The sequence below is a fragment of the Prionailurus bengalensis genome, chromosome A3, assembly GCF_016509475.1.
Source record: "Prionailurus bengalensis isolate Pbe53 chromosome A3, Fcat_Pben_1.1_paternal_pri, whole genome shotgun sequence".
In the NCBI taxonomy this organism is placed as follows: domain Eukaryota; kingdom Metazoa; phylum Chordata; class Mammalia; order Carnivora; family Felidae; genus Prionailurus; species Prionailurus bengalensis.
In genome coordinates this window covers 128002857-128024695 of record NC_057354.1, presented here as the reverse complement: position 1 = coordinate 128024695, position 21839 = coordinate 128002857, and the positions used below count along the sequence as shown (strand labels likewise).

The following is a 21839-nucleotide window of genomic DNA, read 5'->3' as shown; positions in this document are numbered from 1 at the left end:
TCAGCAGAGACCCTGGAATGTGGGAGGAAGCTGGTGACTCTGCTCCCCACCTCTGCTGAGTATTTGCAACCCTTTTGTCTCTCCCTGTCATCACTGGCTTTGACTTATTTCCCTGATGCTCGATCAGAACGTGGTTCCCTTTCTGTGAGGGAGAGCAAGGTTTCTTTGCTCCTTGAGAGGATTATTTGAAAACACACCAGTTCTGCCTCGGCAGCCTTGCTGACTAAGGCTGCCAGCCTTGCTTCCTTCCCCATTACTCAGGAAAAGGAGCCCAGGGGCTTATTATGATCATTAAGCTAGATGTGGAAGGGTCCTTTTAAGTCATCAAATCCAACCTTCCCGTGTCACCAAGAGAGAAACCGACCCGGGCAGCGAGGAGCAGAGCTGAGAGCCACGCCCGGGTCATCAGCTGTCTACACCACGTGCTTCCCTATCCCAAGCCTCTCAACCTGCAACATGTCAGGTGTATTTCAGATGCTCCGCAAACAATACCATGTGGACAGAAATGGACCGCCTTGCAGCAAGAGTCAAAACAATTATATTTCCCTCTTTCTCCGGCACACGAATGCCAAGCTGCGTTTAGCAATGTGTCTCCTGCTCTGCTTCCCCACGGAGTGAGAGCCAGCTGCGGGCAGGGATGATGCCACACTGATCACTACGTGCCATCTCTGGCAGCAGAGGGCAAGGGCCTGCCCTGTACGTATCTGTTAAATAAGTGAATGAGTGATCTCATCTTTACGCTTGATCCATCATAAAACTGCAATTAAATGCTTTGGGGGCACACCATTTCCCCGGTTTCATTTTAGAGATCTAATTATCTACACCATACAGAATTTTTATTGGAGAGTGAAGTCATTAAATAAGCAGACACCAGACTCTGGCCCTGAGATAATTGCCAATAGGAGCACATCTGTCCGCAGCGCTAAGCTGGACCAGGTAAACACATTGCTGGGGAACACGGCACCATTTTCACACCTGATTCGCTGGGACAACGGGTTCTCAGACCAGGGAAATCGGGCTTCTGAATTCCTGAGAAAGGCTAGCGGTGAGTAATTCCACAATTGCTTCTCAATACTTTCCTATTCCTAGAGGTGGGTTCTAATGACAGTTATAAAATCAGTCCCATTTATTTCAGTGACAAACCGGTAATCCATTCGTGTGCAGAGGACGCTCCTTTCAGCATCATCAAACGCTTCCTCTTAACTTGGACATGTCAGATTCCTCTTCCATTCATCACCTCCCAGAATGAAGCCTCGGCCAGCTGCAGAGAGCTCCATTAATGCTACGCTGAGAGCAAAACTCTAATAAAGTCTCTAAATATTTACTATGAGTCTAAGTTACTGACCAGGTCCTCCCTGTTAAAATCTGCCCTTGTTCTCCAAACACAATTACTTTAGGTCACTGACACACCAGCCAACGAAATGACAAGACTGTATACCAACGCACAAACAGCGAGCAAGCAGGACCCAGTTTTAAATTCCGGCTGATGGGCTCTGTGTTGTTACCTTGCCCCTCCCGGTTTCCTTAACTGTGAAAAGGGGCCGATAATACTAATGTCACAGAATTCTGGGGAGGATTTGAGAAAATGTGTATGTGGTAACTTTAAAAAAAAAAAACAAAAAAAAAACAAAAGGAAGCTACACATGCCCAGAATAAAAAGCACGAAGCATTCATTTGCAAGTATCCTTTGACAAAGGAGCCAAGAAACACAAGAGGGAAAAATGGTCTCTTCAATAAAAGGTGCTGGGAAAACTGGACCCCTTTCTTACACCATACACACATATAAGTGCAAAATGGATTAAAACCTTGAAAGTAAAACCTGAATCCATAAAACTAGAAAATACAGGCCATAAGCTCTCTGACACTGGTCGTGGCAATGAATTTTTGGATTTGACACCAAAATCAAAGGCAACAAAGAAAAAATCAACACGTGGGACTTCATCAAATCAAAGTACTCTCACAGATAGTAGCTTATCCTTGAAACTCAGAGTGTTCTTTGCCATTTCAAATAGGTTCCCCCTTGAGAAAACAAAAGTGTTGGGGATTTGCATAGAGTCCCCGTGTGGTAAAGGATCATTTCTCTGGTGAGAGATAACTCAACGCTTAACCAGCAGTTGAGGGTCCCGAGCATGGGCAATTTGCAACCTTCCCAGATAATGAGTGGATCTCCAAAGGCCAGAATTAGTCCAAAGAGCTCCCCACCTCTGCTAAGAGGACCCAGAGGTCTAGTACCGGAGAACTCTTTCCTAATCAATCAGACTAAATACTGGCAAATGCACTACGAGGTGGGCACCATGCCAGACCCCATAAAGACATTAAGATCGTTTACATCTCAGAAGGCAAGTAGCGTTATTGCCATTTTACAGATACAAGAACTGAGGCTCGGTGTGGTTATCTAGTCCAGGATCCTACAGCTACAGAGTTTGGAGTCATAGCTGACTCCAAAATCCACTTCTTTCCAATCACCACGCTGCCCTGTGAGGGAATTCACGCAGCCTCTGAGAAAGGATTTTAACCAGGATGAAATAGGAGCCAAGCACACGATGCCCGATTCAGCCTTAACCGTGACCTAGTCAAATTGTCATCTCCGGGCCCTGCATCACCGTGACTTTGTCACACCACCTCTCTGACTGTATCCTAAGGATCTCTTTCCATGTCTGACTACATTCTTTGAAAAAAGGAATAATGCGCATGTTTTTTGAAATCCCCAGTTCCCACAATTATGTTTGGTGCCGAGTAGATGCTCAGTGAATGTCAAGTAGGTGAACTAAGTGAATGCAACGTCAAGGGCAGACAAGATGGCTTTAAGGAATGCCTCTAACCCTGACATTTCACGGCTTAATTCTTTCTAGATCAGTTCTAATCTCTGGGCAGTAGTTCGGGGTCTCCAACACTGAGATTTCCCAACGGGATGAGGACATTCAGGTGCTTCAAGCTATCGACTGTTCAAAGCACCCCCTACAGGCTACTCCACGCCATCCTTCAAGAGCAAGCTAACATGGATAGACGCGTAAACCCCATTTTAAAGACTTGAAACTGAGGCCCATAGGAGTGACGGACGCCCCCATGGCCAACATTCGACAATGAGGCTGCTGATTCCCTAGTCTTCTCATGTTACCATTTGCTTCTTCAGAGTATTATTAATAAGCCTGGAGCATAGGCAAAGTGAAGGGAGAAAGGGGAGGGGGTGAGAAAGGAAGGGAAAATAAAAGGGAAGAGAAGAAGAGACAGGGCAGCTTCTCTGGAGAGTGTCACCGACAACTGGCAGTCGGTGACCCTATGGCCCTGGAGAACTCTGAACTCCTCACCCAGGGCTGGCTGGGGTGGGGAGCGTGGGTTTACTTGGCTCTCCGTGCCCCTGACTTACCCAGTTGCAACTAGGCCCTGAGAGCAAAAGCAAACCGAATGCTTCTTGGTCTGAGTCAAAAACAGGAAGTCACAAGTGGCTTCTCTCGCCTCTCAACTTGGGTCTCCAACAGTTGGGGTCAAGGGTGCACCAAAGGACCTGAAAGGGAGCTCCCTGGCAGCTCGCCTCTGTGGGAGTCCGCAGCACCTCTAGAACGTGGGGGTTGGGTTGCTCTGCTGCCCTGGGGAGTTGGCGGTTGGGGAGCAGGACCAGGAAGCCCACAGGGTGGGAAGGCAGGGAGATGGGCTTCACGATGCCAGCTCCATCCCTGAGTGCTAAAACCAGTGTGACCTGAGGGCAATAGTCACTGGAGCTCAGTTTCGTCATCTGCAAAGTGGGGACAGCCCCTACGGCACGGGGCTGTCGTGAACAGCAGCAGTGAGCCCCTTACCATACACGGAGTCCAGTATTAGCACCGAGGCAGTCTGCCACCCCCTGTGTGCTGCCCGCTTCCCAGAGATGCAGATGGGAGGGGGTGTGGATGGGTGGGTCCTCACCTCTCTCCCCTCACCGGAGCCCAGGGCCAGAAGGAGGTGAAGTTCTGCCAGCCCCCAGCCTGGGCCCAGTGCCCATGTTTATGACTGTTTATTTCAGACCAAGTAGAAAGGAGAAATTAGAGCCATAAAAGACAGGACAACAGACCAATAAAAACCAGCTCCCAGAAGAGTCAGAAGGAGGAAGAGAGGCAAAACTGTCACCATAGCAACACAAGACAGTCAGAAGCACGCAGGGAAAACAGCCCCTGTTCTGCCTCCTCTCTTCACAGCAAAGCCAGCCTGGGACCCCATTCGGAGCTCAAGGGAAAGCCAAGGACCCACCCTAAAGCCTGAGCCCCCAGGCCCAGATGCCCGGCCTGACCTGGCTGGCTGCCACCCTCCTCCTGCTGGCCCTCGTGCAGCACGGGGTCCCAGCCCTTCACAGTCCCAGCCCAGCTTGCTGTGCCCTGGGGACTCAATGATATGCAGATGGCACAGGCCCTATCCAGAGGGACGGTGATGGGGAAAGACCGGAGGAAAAGTTTCCAACAGAGTAAGGCAGGAGGTCCACAGAGCTGTGGGGGCTACTAAGGCCCCAAACACTTGCCCCATTACTCTGCCCCAAGTCCTTGGGGAGCAAGCAGGGAAGCCAGCACATGGGTGAAGAGGCCAAGCCCGGAGCAGTGGCCTGTCAGCGGCTGGGGGAATTTGGAGGATCTGGGGGTGGGGTCAGCAAATACCTCTAGAGGTCTTAAATGACAAAGGTCTTGGTTCTGGTCTCTGGGGACACTGGCCAGCAAGTCAGAACAGCTTGGAGAAGGACCTAGGAACCCACTGGCCCATTTTGACAGAGGCTTCTTGCTCCTTCAGCTGGCAGGCAAGACAGGTGTCTCCACCGAACAGCATGGCTGGCCTGGGACCAGCCTTTTGGGAAGTGGGTCAAATTGTTCTCAAAGCTCAGAATCTGTAAAGTCCCTCTTGCCAGCCTGGGATTCTGAGGAGAAGGAAGTGATCTAGAGAGGAGGCCTGGGTCCTAGGCACAGCAGTGTGCTGGCTGGCTAAGAACATCTGGGGCAGGTGGCAGCAGAAAGGTCCAGGTATGCAGGCACTGGGGAAGCGGTCATCCTTGCCTCTCAGGCTGTAGAGAAAGATGGGGAGCCCGGGCCTCTGGTGGTGGGAAGAGGGAAGCAGAAGGATGGGGTCTCCTGGAAGAATGGCTCTGGAGCTGGTGATACCTGGCTGGGGGCCGGGGATTGAGCGGTTGAGGGGTGAGGGGGGTGATCTAGAACACAAGCAGGAGGCAGTCCCGGAGAGCAGGGCAACGGGCGCACAGACGGACATCTGGACGGCGATCGCAGGAGAAGGGCTGAAGGACTGGGTTCTCGGCTCTCCCTCCCTCCCTCCCCTGAAGGCTGCAGGGGCATCGGGGGCCGGGGAAGGATGGCAGGGTTCTCCCGGCGCCTCCCGAACCCCCTTCCCCGCCGACCCCCACCCGTGCTCCCCGCCGCGTCCCCGCCGCGTCCCCGCCGCGCTCACCCGGGCTCGCCGCCGCCCTGCTTGGCCGCGCGTCCGCCGCTGCCCCAGCCGCCGCCGCTGTGGACGCCTCTCCCGCGGCCGCCGCAGCCTGCGAGACGGCCCCGGAGCCCCGCCCCGGCCCGCCCCGCCCCGGCCCGCCCCCAGCCCGGCCCGCCGCGGCCGCCCCGCCCCGCCCCGGCCCCCGGGGCTCCCCACCCCCGCCGGCACCCGCCTCGCCCCACGCCAGCGCGGCCACCCCTTCCACGTCCTGGGGCCGGTGCCGGCCATCTCCACACAAGGTAGCCCCTGCCCTTCTTTCGGCCTTGGCCATTTGGCTTTGCCCCGCAGGAGGAAGCCCGGACCAGCCCTTATTGCTTCCACACACTGAATTCCTCCGTACCCATTATTCCCTCCAAGAAAACACACACACAAAAAAAAAAAAAAAAAAAGGCCCTGCAGTCAATCCCTAGATAGATGGGCACGCCCACCCTCAATTTAGTGCCCACGCCCCCCCACCAGACCACCCTAACCTCTACCCACACTCTCAAATTACTTTGGGTTCTGAACCAGCCTTCCTCCCTGTCCCTCCTTGCTCATACTGTGAACAGATTCCCAGCCCTGGGGGCTGCGGTTATCTGATGGGACCACCAAAAAAGTCTTGCAAATTCTCAGTCCAAATAACGTTAACTACCCTAAAGAGTAAGCCTGCAAAAACACTCTGAAAATTTCTATGATGCAAAGGGAATGTAAGGGATTACAGTGTCATTGTCATGATCATTGTTTTAAAACATCTGCCACGGAGGCTTTATGCATTAGAGAGAGAGGTTCAGGAAACCAGAGAGGTGCACAGTGCCAAACAGGTTGTGAGTCAGAGCTCCTCTTGGGGGTGGGAGGGCAGGCTTCTCCTGCTTCCTTTCCCAGTCAGTCAGCCAGAGCATCATGAAACATCTATTAACCCCCTACAATGGGCCTAGCCATGTGCTTGCAGCCATGTCGGTTTCCCCGGGGGGGGGGGGGTGCTGGGGGGGCAGTCTGGGAGCACAAGGAGCCCAGATCCCAGAGCGTGGGGAGCTTCCGGAGACTTTGGTCAACCTGTCTTCTTTCTGAGTTCCAGTGCCTCCACAAGGAACGTGATGCCATCCCAGCCTCTTTCAGACTCCAGAAAGCTTCCTTGAGCTGCCTAGCATGCCACCCACTCTGAGTTTTGGTAAGAATTCAGACAAGGCCCAGGAGAGCACAATCTAGTTAGAATAAAATAGTATCCCACTTGGAAGTGTCCTTAGAATGAACACGTTCCCCTTCTTTTGGTGGCCAAGCCCCCGCCCCCCCCCCCCCCCCCATGCCTGGCCCAACCCCTGTTGTCAATCCCTGCAAAGATAATCCATTTTCTCTTTGGGTAGCTCTATTAGAAGAGCCTTCTCACTCCACCCCCATACATACACACACCGAAACTTCTGGCTTATTCTCTCCATCTTGGACCTGGCCAGGCTCTGGGAAGGACAAGGACGACCCACCCACAGATGCCATTCACCCCATAAAATGCTACCATTTCAGGGCATGGGGATACTCCTTACTTTACACCTGTCTGTCTCTAATAATACAGCTTAGGTTGGTGAGAAGAGACTATTTGATGTATGAGATTTCACTTCCACACACTTAAAAGACAGCTTCTGTTTCAGTAATTGAGGGATACCTGTATGGTATTGCCTAGCCCATTATGAAATAATAGGGTTTCTAATTATCAGTGTGGAATTTAATAATTAAATGTTTCCTAAGACACAATAATCAGATGAAATGGTCTTTCAACTTCATTAGTAATACTAATAACAGGTTTAGAAGTTACTATAATAAAGATTATAGTGAAATTAAACTGTCATTGAAGGGGCAGCTAGGTTAAGATTAAATTTCAGATGGTTTTCATTCACAATATAAGTTTGCTAAAATGAACCTTAATGTCTTAATTAAATTAACTTTAAACCGAACTGTTCTAGTTTCAGGGGCATCCTCTTCGTGTATTTATTTCTTAAAAGAGATTTCTCAAGCTTTGACAAAGGGCTAGGTACTGTGCTAATGATGGCATAAAGGTGCATGTCCCCGGCCCTAAAGAGTACTCAGCCTGGTTTATGACAAGGCAGAATAGAAAGCAGACTAGAATAGAGGTATTTGCTGTATGGGCCCAAGACAAGAAGGAATTCAATGAGATTGGGGGAAATTGGAAGCAGATTCTTTTTTTTTTTTTTAATGTTTATTTCAGAGAGAGAGAGAGAGAGAGAGAAAGAGAGAGCATGAGCATGAGCAGGGGAGGGGCAGAGACAGAGGGAGACACAGAATCTGAAGCAGGCTCCAGGCTCTGAGCTGTCAGCACAGAGCCTGATGAGGGGCTCGAACTGACAAACCGTGAGATCATGACCTGAGCCGAAGTCAGACATTTAACCAACTGAGCCACCCAGGCACTCCAGAAGCAGATTCTTTTGAGCTGAACCCTGAGGGATGAGTTAGTCTTCAGTAGACAGGAAATGGGGTCAAGGACTCTCCAGGGAGAGGAACCAAAGGGACGCCCTGGTGGGAAGGGGTTCAGTGTGGCTGCAGTACCTGAGGGACAGCACAAAGTGGGCTGAGAGTGAAGAATCAGAACATGAGCCTAAGAAGGCTGCCTTTGACCCTGGGAGCTCCAGGGAACTGGGTGGCCTTGACTGGAGTGTCAAATAAAGAGGCTGAGGACAGGTGAAGTTGCTTGGGGACTGGGGCAGAGAAAGAAGAGGCTGCAGTGAGAATGGTCAGGTGAGATCTTCCATCATCACTGGGAGCCTGTGGGCTGACCCCCACGGACCAGGTTCTGCGCTCTCACATTTGAAAACACATTCTCTAAAAAATCCTCACTGCTGAGAACAATGCTTGGCACAAACTCAGTGCCTGCTCATATTTACTGAATGAATGGCAGGGTCATGGAAGATAGACATCCTCTCTGGAGGCAAAGTCTCAAGGGCTGATCCCACTTAGAGCTCCCCACCATCCACCGAGATCCATCCATTCTAGGGCTGGTAGAACATTCCCTCTAATCCCTGGACAAATTCTGTCTTGCTTTCTCCCCTCATTCACCCAAAAGACTTCTGCTTCCAAACCTTTGCTTCTCTGTATACCTCGGGTGACTTCCTCTCCATCGCCGGTTACCAAAGACTGCATGTTCTGATGCTCATGATGTCTGGAGGGCGGTGGTGGCACTGTTGTGTCCATGCTTCTTTATTCTGAATTCCTCTGAAACTAACAACCTGAGCCACTTCTGATTCATCACATACACAAGTGTCTTGAGGACAAGGACCTTTTCCGAGACACGGATAAAACCTCCACTTGATTTGAAATCAAAGGTGAGCATAAATCCCGATCCTGCCACTCACTGGCTGTATGAACTTAAGTTACTGAAGCCTTTGGAGTTTTGGTTTTCTCTTCTATAAAATGGAAGTAATAAAACCTACCTCAGGAGGTTGATGTAAAGGCTAATGTAAACTGCTTTGTAGCAGTGAAGAACAATTGTGTGTGTGTGTGTGTGTGTGTGTGCACGTGCGTGTGTGTGAGTGTATGTTGCCTCCTTGTCCCTTGAATAATGCTGGGCATACAGTAAATGTTCCCTGCAGATGAGCTGGTTATTGCGTTGATTCATAGATGAGGATGGGAAGCAGAGGCTGAATGATCCCGTGTTCTGAAGCGCTACAGTGCTCTATGCTTGCGGGAAAGGACTCTTTCTCTTTGCCCTCCTCGTTTACTTTTCTCCAGCAGGAATTATACGGCACTTGCTTTCCCTCTGGCGTTACTATAATGGCTTCCAAAGGTGGTGGATGTTCTTGCCAATTACAGACCGGGGTTCCTTTATGTAACTAGGGGTTTCTACGGAAACATGGCCCAGGCTTCAGAGGGAGCATAATAGATCTGATTATGAATATTGAGCCAATTTTCACAGCTGACATACCGCACACTTCCTTGTTGCAAAAAAATCACAGTCCAAACTATGTAGAGAAACTTGGTAAAGGCTGAAAATTCTGCATGTGGATGAATTGGAGCTTGTGACTTAAAATATCTGACTTTAATCACTTTTTAAATCACTGAGCGTGTCAGGCTCTTTCGGATCTCCCTTCCTTTGCACGTGGTTCCGATCTGCCTTGAACGACCTTCCATCCTGGTCCATTCATCGCGTTTTTTACTTAGTTGTTTTGTTTGTGTGTTTGTTTTTTGTTTTTAATCCCAGCTCATGAGCAACCCCTCTATAATGCCTCCTGCGGCTCTCCTGGGTGGAGTCCATTTTTCCTTCTTGTGTGTGCCCACAGTGTGGCATTCACACCTTCACCGTAGCATTCACCAGGCTGTGTCTTACATGTGTTTCTGTTTAAAACACCTTATTTAATGTGTACCTTATGTGGTTTCATTCATTAACATTGAACTCACAGCCAATAACACTGTAACGCACGCTTGAACGGAGCTTGTCTAACACGTGTTTTCTCGTAAGACACACCACAGCCTTTGCACACTTTGCAGCACAGACAGCACTTCAGCACTACGCTTGGGGGCCACCTGAAACAGTGAAATCACCACCATAAAGCAACAAACATGAAAAACATGGCACCGAGTAGACCGTGGAAAGGCCACTTGTTTACAGCTGAAACAAGAAGACAGAATTTCGCCTCAGTCAACCTCAGCTAGAAACATGTGTGTTGGCGACTTGGGTTTCTCAGTGCTTGGTGCACATTGGAAAATGACACACTGGAAAAGCACCAAGAGTATTGGTTTTGAGGTTACAAATCCACTTCAGTGAGTGGGCAAATTCACAAACACAAAATCTGCAAATAATGAGCATAGACTCTATGTGCCTCCTGCCTAGACTGTGAACTCCTTGCAGCCAGTATCTGACTTTTATCTCCCTGTGTACCTTTCCAGCACCTTGAAGAGCAACCGAAACACACAAACCTGGCACTCCATTAATGACGCCTGATGAGTGAGCCATTCAATCCTGTCTTGCATTCCTTTAGCAATTTTCCCAACAATTTATAAATTTACATTAATAAAGCGGCAAAATGTCTCTGGGTTTTCTCCCATATTTGGTTCCTTGTGGCTATTCAAGAAGAGCCCTACCTTTGAGAGCAAGGAGCCTTATATATGGAAGATCCTTCTCATGTGAAAAATCTTCCAAGATGGGTAAAAACATGGCAAACGGCAACATCCACTCATATTCCCCTCCCCAAAGAGAAGAAGGAGCAATGAATTCCTAGGATCTGGAAAAACAGAGTCACATGATGGCCAACAATGGAGAAAGATTACAAAGCCCAGGAACTGAAAGGGAACACTGGCAGTAAAATATGGAGTGGTGAGAAGAAAGGAAAGTAGATGACTGGAAGCAGGAAAGTCATGGGAACCATGCAGGAGTTTTGCAGAGAGGTCAAGATTTCAGTCTGGGCTCCCCTCCCCCACTTAGAGCAGCGTGACTCTGGGCAGGTTTCTCAACTTCTTGCTTCCTTGGTAATCACATACATATGAAGCAGGGGGATAGGACTTATATAACCATACAAGGTTGTTTATGCAACTGACATTTATCGATGCCACTGTGCGCCAGACAGAAATGTGAAAGAGGTAACAAATACGCAGATAATTAATTAGTACCCAACACAGTGCTTGATGTAACTTAGCTACCAAATTTAAACTTTTTAATGTTTATTTTATTTTATTTTTTTTTGAGAGAGAGAGAGAGAGAAACAGACAGACAGACAGAGAGCAAGCAGGGGAGGGGCAGAGAGAGAGGGAGACACGCAACTGGAAGCAGACTCCAGGCTCTGAGCTGCCAGCACAGAGCTTGACGCCGAGCTCGAACTCACAGACCACAAGATCATGACCTGAGCTGATGTCGGCCGCTTACCCGACTGAGCCACCCAGGCGCCCCACTCAGCTACCAAATTTAAAAAGTGATTTTTATTAGTTCCACCACTAAGGTATTTCTGCTTCCATTCTCTCTCTCTTCTCTCTCCTTCTTTCTCTAATTTGCAAGGTTTCAATGTCAGATGTCTAGTCTCTTCTGAGTCCAACCCGTCTCATAGCTTTTCATAGTCGGTTGATCTCAATATTCGGCTAGCCAGGTAAATCCAGAAATTGCTGATTGCATCAATTTTTGGCAGCTTTGACAAAAGTGAGTCAGACCCTCTAGGGGACTCTGCCTCACCACCCACAAAGCTCACACCAACTCCAAAATCACCATCAACAAAGTAATGACACATACATGGGGACCTTTGAGTGAAGGCTGAGAGCATTTTATAGGCATTGCCTAGTCATTTATGCAGCATCGCAAACAGGTAAGTGGGGTTCATTTCTGACTATACCCATTTTATAACCAGGGAAACTAAGGCTTGATGTAACTCATTCAAGTTGTCAGTTGAGTCCTAGCCACAAACTAAGAAAATGAAACACGGGTGTCATGGTTCGAAATTTAGAACCAAGCATTGAATTCCTTGGACAACCAGATCGTCTTCCTTTTCCTTACAAATAGTTTCTTGGCTTTTCAGGAAGCTTATCAACGAGCAAGCAGACAGGTTAATTTGGACGTAAGCCTGGATTCTCTCTCTCGGTCTCAGAAATTGTGTCCAATTTGGGGAGCTGAAAACAGAACCGGGTACTAAGATGATGTTAAAATTCTCACCAAACAGAATAGTTTACTGCACTGAACTGCTTTGATAGCCCTGCTAATAATGTACGAATGTTTCACGTTTATATGCACGTGAGTACTATATGTGACGTTCCCGTAAATAGCCGTGGTAATGATTTTCACTCCATTGTATTTGTTTTTTGACTCCTTAATCACTTGAAAAGTGCCTTAAAGTAGTGACACTTGATATGTTTAGAACTCATAATTTTTTTTTAATTCTCCCTTGAGCCACTGCTCAGCTCAACCCCTTATCAGCTCTGGCTTGAGTTACTTGGACAACTTTCTGTTTGGTCCTGTGCCTTCATATTCAGTCCACCCCATCCGCTGTCCATCTGAAGCTCCAGCATCCTCTCTGGGAGACGTACGTGATGGTGGCAGCCCCAGGACACGGTCATACATCTTGGCAGAACTCACATGGCTGTTTATAGTCTCCCCTTAGCTTGTTCGTCATGATGCATTTCTTTCCACTCTTTAACTCAGAATATTATATCACTCTTCTCTCCATGCCTGTTATTTCCTCTCCTTGGAATGCCCCGTGTCTGTTGTCAAATAGACAATCTCCAAGTTATCCTTGCAGGTGAGAGAACAATACCTTTTAATAAAATCTTTTCTGAATCTTGACCTTCAGCCTGCCCAGCCCACTGACTTACACGCACCTTATCTCATGGTATTTTATTTCTGTGCATCACTTCTTTGGCTCCTGAAATTTAGAAAATGTATGCATAGGTACATGTACATACATATATGTATGTATCTCATATGTATGCATGCATATACATATATGCATATAAACATGTAAAAATATAAATATACCCCACTGGCATACATATATACATATTTTATACATCTATACATATAAGTATATATGTATAACATCTGTGTTCTCAGTGCTTGACATCTAATGTCCACTTGATAAATATCCATCTGGTTGATCTGAGTTCAACTGAATCCCTCAAGATCCAGAGATTAGAAAACCTGTCCTTTCAAGTTAGCTCTGGAAAAGTAAAGTATAACCAAGCTTGAAAGAGCAACATCGGATCTTTTTAACAGAAGAATGCTTTTTTAAAGTGCTTTTTTTTTTGAAGAATAAAACAAAAATTCTACAATGTGCTTTTCTAGCTGTGTGATCTTAAAATAAAATCCACATTAGTGATTATTAACCAAATCCAACAAATAGTTCTCGGCTTCTGATGTGGAAACGCTTCCTCTCCTCATATGCCAACACCTCTACATTTTCTTTGTTTTAATTATACTAAGCGTCTTTTTGTTCTTCCTGGGACATTTGCCTGGGAGGCTGGGGCAAGCTATAAATAATAATCATCATCATTATAAGAAATACTATTTACAGAGTCTATTCTTGGAGCTAAAGAATAATCCATGAGCATGCCCAGCACAGCCTTGGAAGGACTACAGTGGTTTCTTGGGGACAGTCTTGGGCTCTTGAATATTTCACCCATCTCATTAGCATCACTCATGTGGCGTGATTGCTCAGATGGCAGCTCCTTCATCCAATAAACTCCATCAAACTGCTTCCCATCTGTTAATGGGGAGGAAATAGGAGATTTCAGAAAAAAGATGATTTTTATGTTGTTGTCCATAAATGCAACTGGTTTTCTGATTTCCACATTTCCTGTATACCCAAGGCTTTCATGAATCTATTTAATACGGGGCTTTTTTTAGAAATAAAAAGAACATTATCTTTTATCACACACATTTAGGCATTTCAAGGTCTTAAAAGAATCTCAGAGCAGAAAGGGCTTTAGAAATAATCTAGTTCAATTTGTTCATTTGACAGATAGAACAACTGAGTCCCACAACGGGAAGGTGATTTCCCAAGGTCATATGGTAAGTAAATGGAAGAGCTGGGATTGAAAACATGGTGTGGTGGTTCCAGGCTCGTGTTTTTTTCTCTCCCTGATGCTGAACAAATCTTCACCACCACCCCCTTCTGATTTGAGCCCTAAAGATTTCAGCTTGTTGCATATTTAGGATACTAATCTTCTGCACATAAATTCTCAAGTTACCCCCACAATTTCTTATAAATCCCAAAACTATTTTGCTGGACAGTATTGCGTCTTGTCCCTGAGAGGGATGAGCCTAGGTAGTGAAAGTCCCAGGCCAGTTCTGGAGACAAGACCTGGAAACAGCCATTCTAAACAGGCATCGTGATCTGGGGGGGTAGAACTTGTCCTTAATCCTGGGTTCTAGGAACAAATCTGCTTGATTTGTTCTATGATTTACGGCAGGTCAGTAAACTTACCTTGTTTCAATGCTTTGTTCACCGTGGATAATAAATACCTGCCCTGCCTTCCCTAGAGAAGTGTTGGGAGTATCAAATAAAATGACAGATGTGAAAAGCCGAACAAAAAGAAAATCATTATTTCATGCAGCAGCAGAAACACAGCAGCCTATTTTGCTTTTGTTTATTGCCCAAATGGCATGCATGGTAATGTGATGCTAATTTCCTGCAGGTGATCAGGTTTTCCTTGGCCCTTACTTTTCTCCTACCAGACATCACTGGAGTTTGGGACACATTTCAGATTTTAGCATATTTAAGAATTTACTTAGTATTTACTGTATGCCGGACACTCTGATAGGTGCTAGGCACATAAGGAAGGATGCTCTCATGAATTCACTGCTCAGGTGGGAAATAGACAGGAAAAGATATTAGAAATCAGAATATGAGAAGCATTTTAAGGGATTTTGGGACAGGAATTCGACCTAGTTGTGAAAAGGGTTTCCAGGAAAAGTTGTGACAGGCTGTGAAGGACTGGTGTAAGGGAAGAAAAAGGAGAAGTTAGAAATAACGACAGATGAACTGCAATGTTGATTTACCTGGAACATTATGAATTCTTTGGTTAAACAGATATGACTGAAGAGAGAATAGATTTAGACAGTGTTTATTACAGAGGGACTTTCTGATACCCTCAGAAGCTAACATTAGTTGAAAGTGAGTGGGAATCTTCAGTAGCTCAAGTTTAATTTCAGCATGCATCCATTTCCTTTTTCCTATCTTTTTCCTATCTTTCCTATCTTTGCTGGGGAATACACATACAAAGGATAACGTAACAAATAACCATGTTCCCATCACCTAGACTAACATCTTGTAATTTGTGCTTCATTTTTTTTCTATTAAATAATAGGATATGAATGTTTCATAATAGGACATTAATGATTAACAATGGGAGGTTCATGATTAATGATTAAATGTTCCCGTAGGTAATAGAAACTTCTAATGCTAAATCAATTCTGGTTCTTCTCTCCCTCTGGTTGCTCGGGAGACTACACTTTCCTGTCTTCTTTGCAGGATCTTGTCACTAGTTCTGGCCAATGGTTTGTGGGCAGATGTAAGTAAGTCCCTTCTGGGTTGGGATAGCCAACTGCCAATGTGAGACAACAAAAACGTTTATCCCTCCTGTTGCAAAATGCAATGTTTATCATCCTAGGGCATGGAGAAAGGATCACATTTAGAAGCTACCCCACCTCTACCACAAATGTATGATGAGCATTTAGTGTAAGACATAAGTACATCCTATTAAGCCACTGAGACTGAGATTTTGGAGTTGTTTGTAACGACAGCATAACCTTATCTAACCCAACTGACACATCTTCCAGCCCCAATCCCAATCTTCTTTACCCAGAGACAACCACTATTATGAAGTCATTGGGAATATTTCCATTTATATTTTCTAAAAGTTTCCTAAATAAATTATGTACACTTAATATATGGTATTATAGTGTATGGCCTTAAAGTCTTCATAAAGGCCATCGTATGGTATTCTGGTTCTCACCTTTTTTTTTTTTTTTTTTTTAGAGAGAGAGATTGAGAGTGCAGGGAGGGAAGGGGCAGAAGGAGAGGGAGGGAGAGAATCCCAAGCAAGTTCCCTGGTCATCACAGAACCTCGACCCCATGACCAGGAGATCATGACCTGAGCCAAAATCAAGAGCCAGACACTCAGCAACTGAGCCACCCAGCTGCCTCTGGTTCTCACCTTTCTTTATTTAACAGAATGGATTTTTAGGACTATCCATCATGATAAGTATATAATTATGTAGATTATGTACATGTTTAGTTTTATCAGATACTGACAAATTCCTCTTCAAAATGGTTTTACTATTTTAATATTCATAGTATCTATATATGTGTGCTTACCTCTCTCTATATATTTCCCAACATTTCTATTGTCAGTGTCTTTTTTATTTGTAAAATGTAATTTTATTCGTTTCATTGACATTGTCTTGTTTAGTAATGAGATTGAGCATTTTTTCATATATTTATTGATTTTTCAGATTTTCTCTTCTGTAAAATATCTGTTCATATCCTTTGCAACTCTGTTGTGCCATTTATAATGCTTGTTTATTATTTTATTATTTACTTGTAAGAGTTAAAAATTATATTCTCAATACATAATACACTGTTGTGATTAATCTATTCTTATGGTGCATCTTGGTAGCTGGTAGATAATGTGTCTACTTTTTCCCTGATTCTTAAAGAAATTTTTTGGCTGCCTTTGTATTTTCTCTTTGATATGGACTTTAGAATATATACCTTGATTAATTTTTTAATTAATTTTAAGTGTTTGTCTTATTTTTTTTAACTTGAATAAGGGTTGGCAAACTATAGCATATGGATTAAATCTGGTCCACCCCAAGTTTTTGTAGACAAAGTATTATTGACACACAATCACATTCATTTGTTTATGTATTCTCTATAGCTGTTTTTATGCTTCAAGGCTGAGTTGAGCAGTTTCAACAGAGACCATATGGCCCAAAATGTCCAAAGTATTTATTATCTGGTCCTTTACAGATAAAAGCTGTCAACCCTTGATAGGGATATTCTGTCAGTTACAGACAAGGGTAGCTGTGACTAGGTCTTTCAAATCTTTATTTATTAATTTATTTTTCTTATCTTATTGCATGGGCTAAGAATTTAGTGCAATGTTAAATAATGCTGCATAAATGGGTCAACCTTGTCTCATTTCTGAGTTTATTGAGAATACTTTCAGAATTTTAAAATTAATTATAATAATTCAATAAGTTATTGGTAGCTGTTTTTATAAAATCAGGAATATTTTCTTCTAGTTATAATTTGACAAGGGTCTTTATCATACATGATGCTAAACTCTATCTAATTATTTTTCTACAGCTCATATAGGTTTTCTTTTTAATGTATTTAATGTGATAAAATGTTATTAGTGGATCTTCTGTTGTGAAACTATTTTTGAAATTTTATGAGAAATTCTACTATAAACTTCTGAGCTGAAACAATTATATTTTATTTGGATTTTTGCATTTGTGTTCACAAATGAAATTGGTAAAGTGTTTATTTATTTTTTACTTCCCTTGTTTGTTTGGGTATCAAATTTACAATAGCCTTAGAAAATCATTCAGGTAGCTCTCCTTGTTCTCAGAAATAGTTGGGTGTGTGTGTATGTGTGTGTTTAAAATAAACAATAATTATCTGTTTTTTGAAACCATAACTCATTTGTGAACATTTTAAAATATGATGTTCCCTGAAGAAGGTGCACATTTTAATTCTCTATTCAGTTTTCTGAATGAGATTGTTTTGTTCAGGATTTCTATTTTCCTTGAGTCAATTTTGGTAATACATATTTCTCAAGAAAATGTCTATATCTAAATTTCAAATTTACTAACATAAAGTTTTGCAACACACCATTATGCATTTTTAATATTTTTACTGTTTTAGTAATTATAGAACTCAACATAGGATCTTTTTATTTTTAATATAATTGACATTATTCATTTTCTCTCATTTAAAAAATCATGCTAGGGGTTTGTATATTTTGTTGGACTGTTAGTATGTAAACTTTTGGTTTTTAGTGATTATTGTGCATGAATTTCTGTATTTGTTTTTGTTTATTTTATCTCAGATATTAAGAATTGAGTTAATAACATCATACTTTATAATTCCTATATTCCATTTTAACTCTCATCTTTATAACTTCTTATTTTTGACTTTTTGAGGTGTATTATGTTTTTGCTTTTTTTAGTTTCTTAAATAGAAGACTGAACTCACTTTTATTCTATACCTTTTCATTTGTGAGTAAATGAATTTAACACCACAAATTATCATCTAATTGCTGCTTTAGCTATCTCCCAGAAATTGTGATACGTGAGTAACCTAAATGTTATACCGTGCAAAGCTTTCTTTGTTATTAAGCACTATATATAACTTCTATTTGGCCTTCTTTTACAGTTGTTAGGAGTATATTTTTTAGGTTTAAAAATTTTCAGTTTAGGAAGTTTCTATCAACATATCTTCAAGCTCACTGATTCTTTCCTCAGACCTGTACAATCTACTGGTGAACCATGGAAGATATTCTTTGTTTCTGTTGCAATGTTTTTGATTTTTAGCATTTCCTTTTGATTCTTTCTCAGAGTTTCCAAGGTGTTCTTACATGCTGTCCACTTTTTACATTATAACCTTTAGCATATTAATAATAGTTACTTTCAATTCCAGGTCTGATAATTCCAAAATCTATACCATATGTGAGTTTGGCTTTGATGTTTTGCCTTGTCTCTTCATACAGTGATTTTAGTATTATTTTTCCTCCTTCTTTTCCCTTCCTCCTTCCTTGCCTTTCCTTCCTTCTCCCCTCCTCCTCTTTGTTGCTGTTGTTGTTCTTAATTTTTTTAAATGTTTATTTATTTTTGAAACAGAGAGAGACAGCCTGAGTGGGGGATGGGTAGAGAGAGAGAGGGAGACACAGAATCTGAAGTAGGCTCCAGGCTCCAAGACGTCAGCACAGAGCCTTCATCACGGAGCCGGATGTGGGGCTCAAACTCACGGACTGCGAGATCATGACCTGAGCCAAAGCTGGATGCTTAACCAACTGAGCCAGCCAGGCGCCCCTATTCTTCTTCTCCTTCTCTTCGTCTTCCTCCCACCTCCTTCTCTTCCCATCTCCTCCTCCTTCCCCTTCTCCTCCTCCTCCTCTTCCTCCTCCACCTTCTTCTTCTTCTTCTTCCTCATATTTTGCCTTTTAACATCTTTGTAATTTGTTATTGAAAGCCTACAGGATATATGTATCAGGTAAAAGAAACTGAGGTGTGAGGTTTTGTATTTATCTGGCTAGCAGTTAAGCTGTGTTATTGTTTCCTGTGGTTTTGGTGCCAGAGGCTGAAATGTCCTCTAGTGTCCTTGTTTTGTCTCTCCTGTTATCTTTGTGGTTCCCTTTTTTTTTTTTTTTATAATTTTTAAAAAAATTTTTTTTTCAACGTTTATTTTTATTTTTGGGACAGAGAGAGACAGAGCATGAACGGGGGAGGGGCAGAGAGAGAGGGAGACACAGAATCGGAAACAGGATCCAGGCTCCGAGCCATCAGCCCAGAGCCCGACGCGGGGCTCGAACTCCCGGACGGTGAGATCGTGACCTGGCTGAAGTCGGACGCTTAACCGACTGCGCCACCCAGGCGCCCCTGTGGTTCCCTTTTTAAATGGGGTTAAGGTTTGCATTTCTTCTGGTTTTCATCGCCTCTTGTTAAAGAAGAGCTTGGTTGATGTTGTACTAAGATGTTGGGAAAGGAGAAAAATTGTACAGTCCTATGATTAAGTCTTACTCCTGTAAGTCAAGGGGCCCTCTTAAGGCTAGGCCCCAGAAAGTTTTAATCTCTCAAACTAGCCCTCACTTCATTTCCAGGTATTAGTCAATTCAACTTTAAGTGTTCTTACCAGGATCTACCCACGGTTGCAGCTTCTGCTTCTGTGAGCTCAGTTCTCTGATATACAAAAGTGTGTTGATTTTCAGTTCAGTTTTTCAGCTTTTTCTTGTTGTGAGCATGGGAGCGAAAATTTCCAAGTTCTTTATATATATATATTTTTCATTTCTTCTTACTTATTTATTTATTTTTGTTTTAGAAAGAGAGAGAGATAGTATGTGTGAGTGGGCAAGAGGGGCAGAGGGAGAGAGAGAATCTCAAGCAGGCTCCATGCTCAATGCAGAGCCTGACGGGGGGCCTGATTCCACAACCCTGGGATCATGATCTGAGCCAAAATCAAGAATTGGACACTCAACTGACTGAGCTACCCGTTTTTTCCAAGTTCTTGGCATGTTGAAATGAAAGTCTCCACATCTGAATTAAAAAAAAAAAAAGTTCTTGTTTAGTTTTACTTACATTTCGGTCACTTGTGTTCTTAATACATATTTAGTTTTTAGAAATGGTTCTTGTGTGCTTGAAAAGATGGCACAGTCTCCATGTTTGGAGTGTCATAGGTTTCAGTTTGTTTTTAGTTGACTTACGTTTCGAGGATTTATTATTCTTATATTATCTATTTCTTACGTTGTGATTTCTATTTTAGTCTTCTATTTCTGCAAACATTTAAAAATACTTATTTTACAGTCTCTTAAATATGATTCTATTATCCCTAGGATTCCTTGTTTTTCCTCTTGCTTCGTCTTCCTGATCATTCATTTTCTCATAGGCTTTATAATTTTGGCTATGATCTCGTTGGCAGTGAAGATATTTTCCATGAAAAACACATGTAACGTGCTTTAGGTGACAGTTTCTTATTTGCATCTGCTGGGACTTTATGGATTTAACCATACTGGACTAATGTTTATGTTCATTTATTTGGGGTCCTGAACTATTCAGGTGGCTTAAATTTGGATCTCTCATCGTGTCCTGATTACCTGCAGGTGTGTCTATTTTTGTCCATGGGTCTAGGTGAATGGGAAACTCCATTATAGCTTTCTTGGATTAGGTGGGCAGATTTTCTTACCAATCGTGATGCTAGGGGCTGCGGAATAAATTCAGGCCACTCAGTTCCAGCTGCCCACCCACATGAGGCTGCTGGCTAAATTTCTTTTTCTGTGTGGGCATAATCCCTAGTCCCAGCTGTTAAGGCTTATAACAGGTTCCAATTCTCCTGTAACGCTTTTCAGTTTTAACTCTCACTTCCCATTTTTGAGATTCCCTCTCATTTTTTTTTTCAATTTGGGGTTTTCTCTTCTTGGTCTCAAGTTAGGCTATGAATTTATGATTGTTAGCTGATTTGTTTTTCTGTTTTTAAGCCAGCGATTCTATCCTGTGTTGAGTAAGACAAGTCAGCTCTTACTTTTCAGAGTACAGGGGACACATATATTCTGAAAGGAAGAAAGACTCCCCTGTGGGCTGGCCCACACTCGGTAGGTACAAAGGAAACACCGGGCTGAAGCTGGCTTATTCTTGACCTCAAATCAAACCACCTCTTTGGCAAAGAGGCAGCCCTGCCCATTACACAGCTAACCCCTTCCACCACACCTTCCTTTGGCTTCTGAAGTCCCTGAAGACTGTGCCTGACTCTCCAGGACCTGCAGAGCTAATGTCTGCTCTGAGTGGTGCCCGGCTGGATCCCCGGGAGACACCTCCGCCTCTAGCGTGTACTTAGGCCCCACGTGAAGTCCTCTGTCCATCCCTACAGGAAAACAGGACACCGGCACCTGAGCTACAGCTGCGGTTGTTGTCACAGACATTCATGCCTTTAGAACGGATGTCCCCTTTTTCTCAGTCTGGGTCAATCCCTAGGCTAAGTGACTTTAGCTAGACAATGTAATTGCATTTAAAGATACCCAAAGATGTAAAAGACCATTTCGTCTGTCTCAAAATTCATAAACTTGAAAAAAAAAAAAACTTACCACTGTTGTTTGATGACTTCAGGCTGTTAAGGCAATGTGTCCCTTAGTCCACATTTAACAATTTTAGTTACAGAAAATTATCCACACCCTGAGGTTACGATGTAATGAAAATAACGCTACGTGAGTTC

The 21839-nt window shown here is 43.8% G+C and overlaps 1 protein-coding gene across 3 annotated transcripts in view; it reads right to left on the bottom strand.

The window, feature by feature from the left end:
* CYRIA (CYFIP related Rac1 interactor A) overlaps positions 1-5484 on the bottom strand; it is a 108583-nt gene extending 103099 nt beyond the window's left edge. For 2 of the 3 annotated variants that reach the window (XM_043604491.1, XM_043604492.1), the window contains exon 1: positions 5419-5484. The gene's annotated coding sequence lies outside the window, so the exon portion shown is untranslated. The remainder of the gene's footprint in view (positions 1-5418) is intronic. The other variant, XM_043604493.1, reaches the window with a different exon arrangement.
* Positions 5485-21839: the final 16355 nt, after the last annotated feature.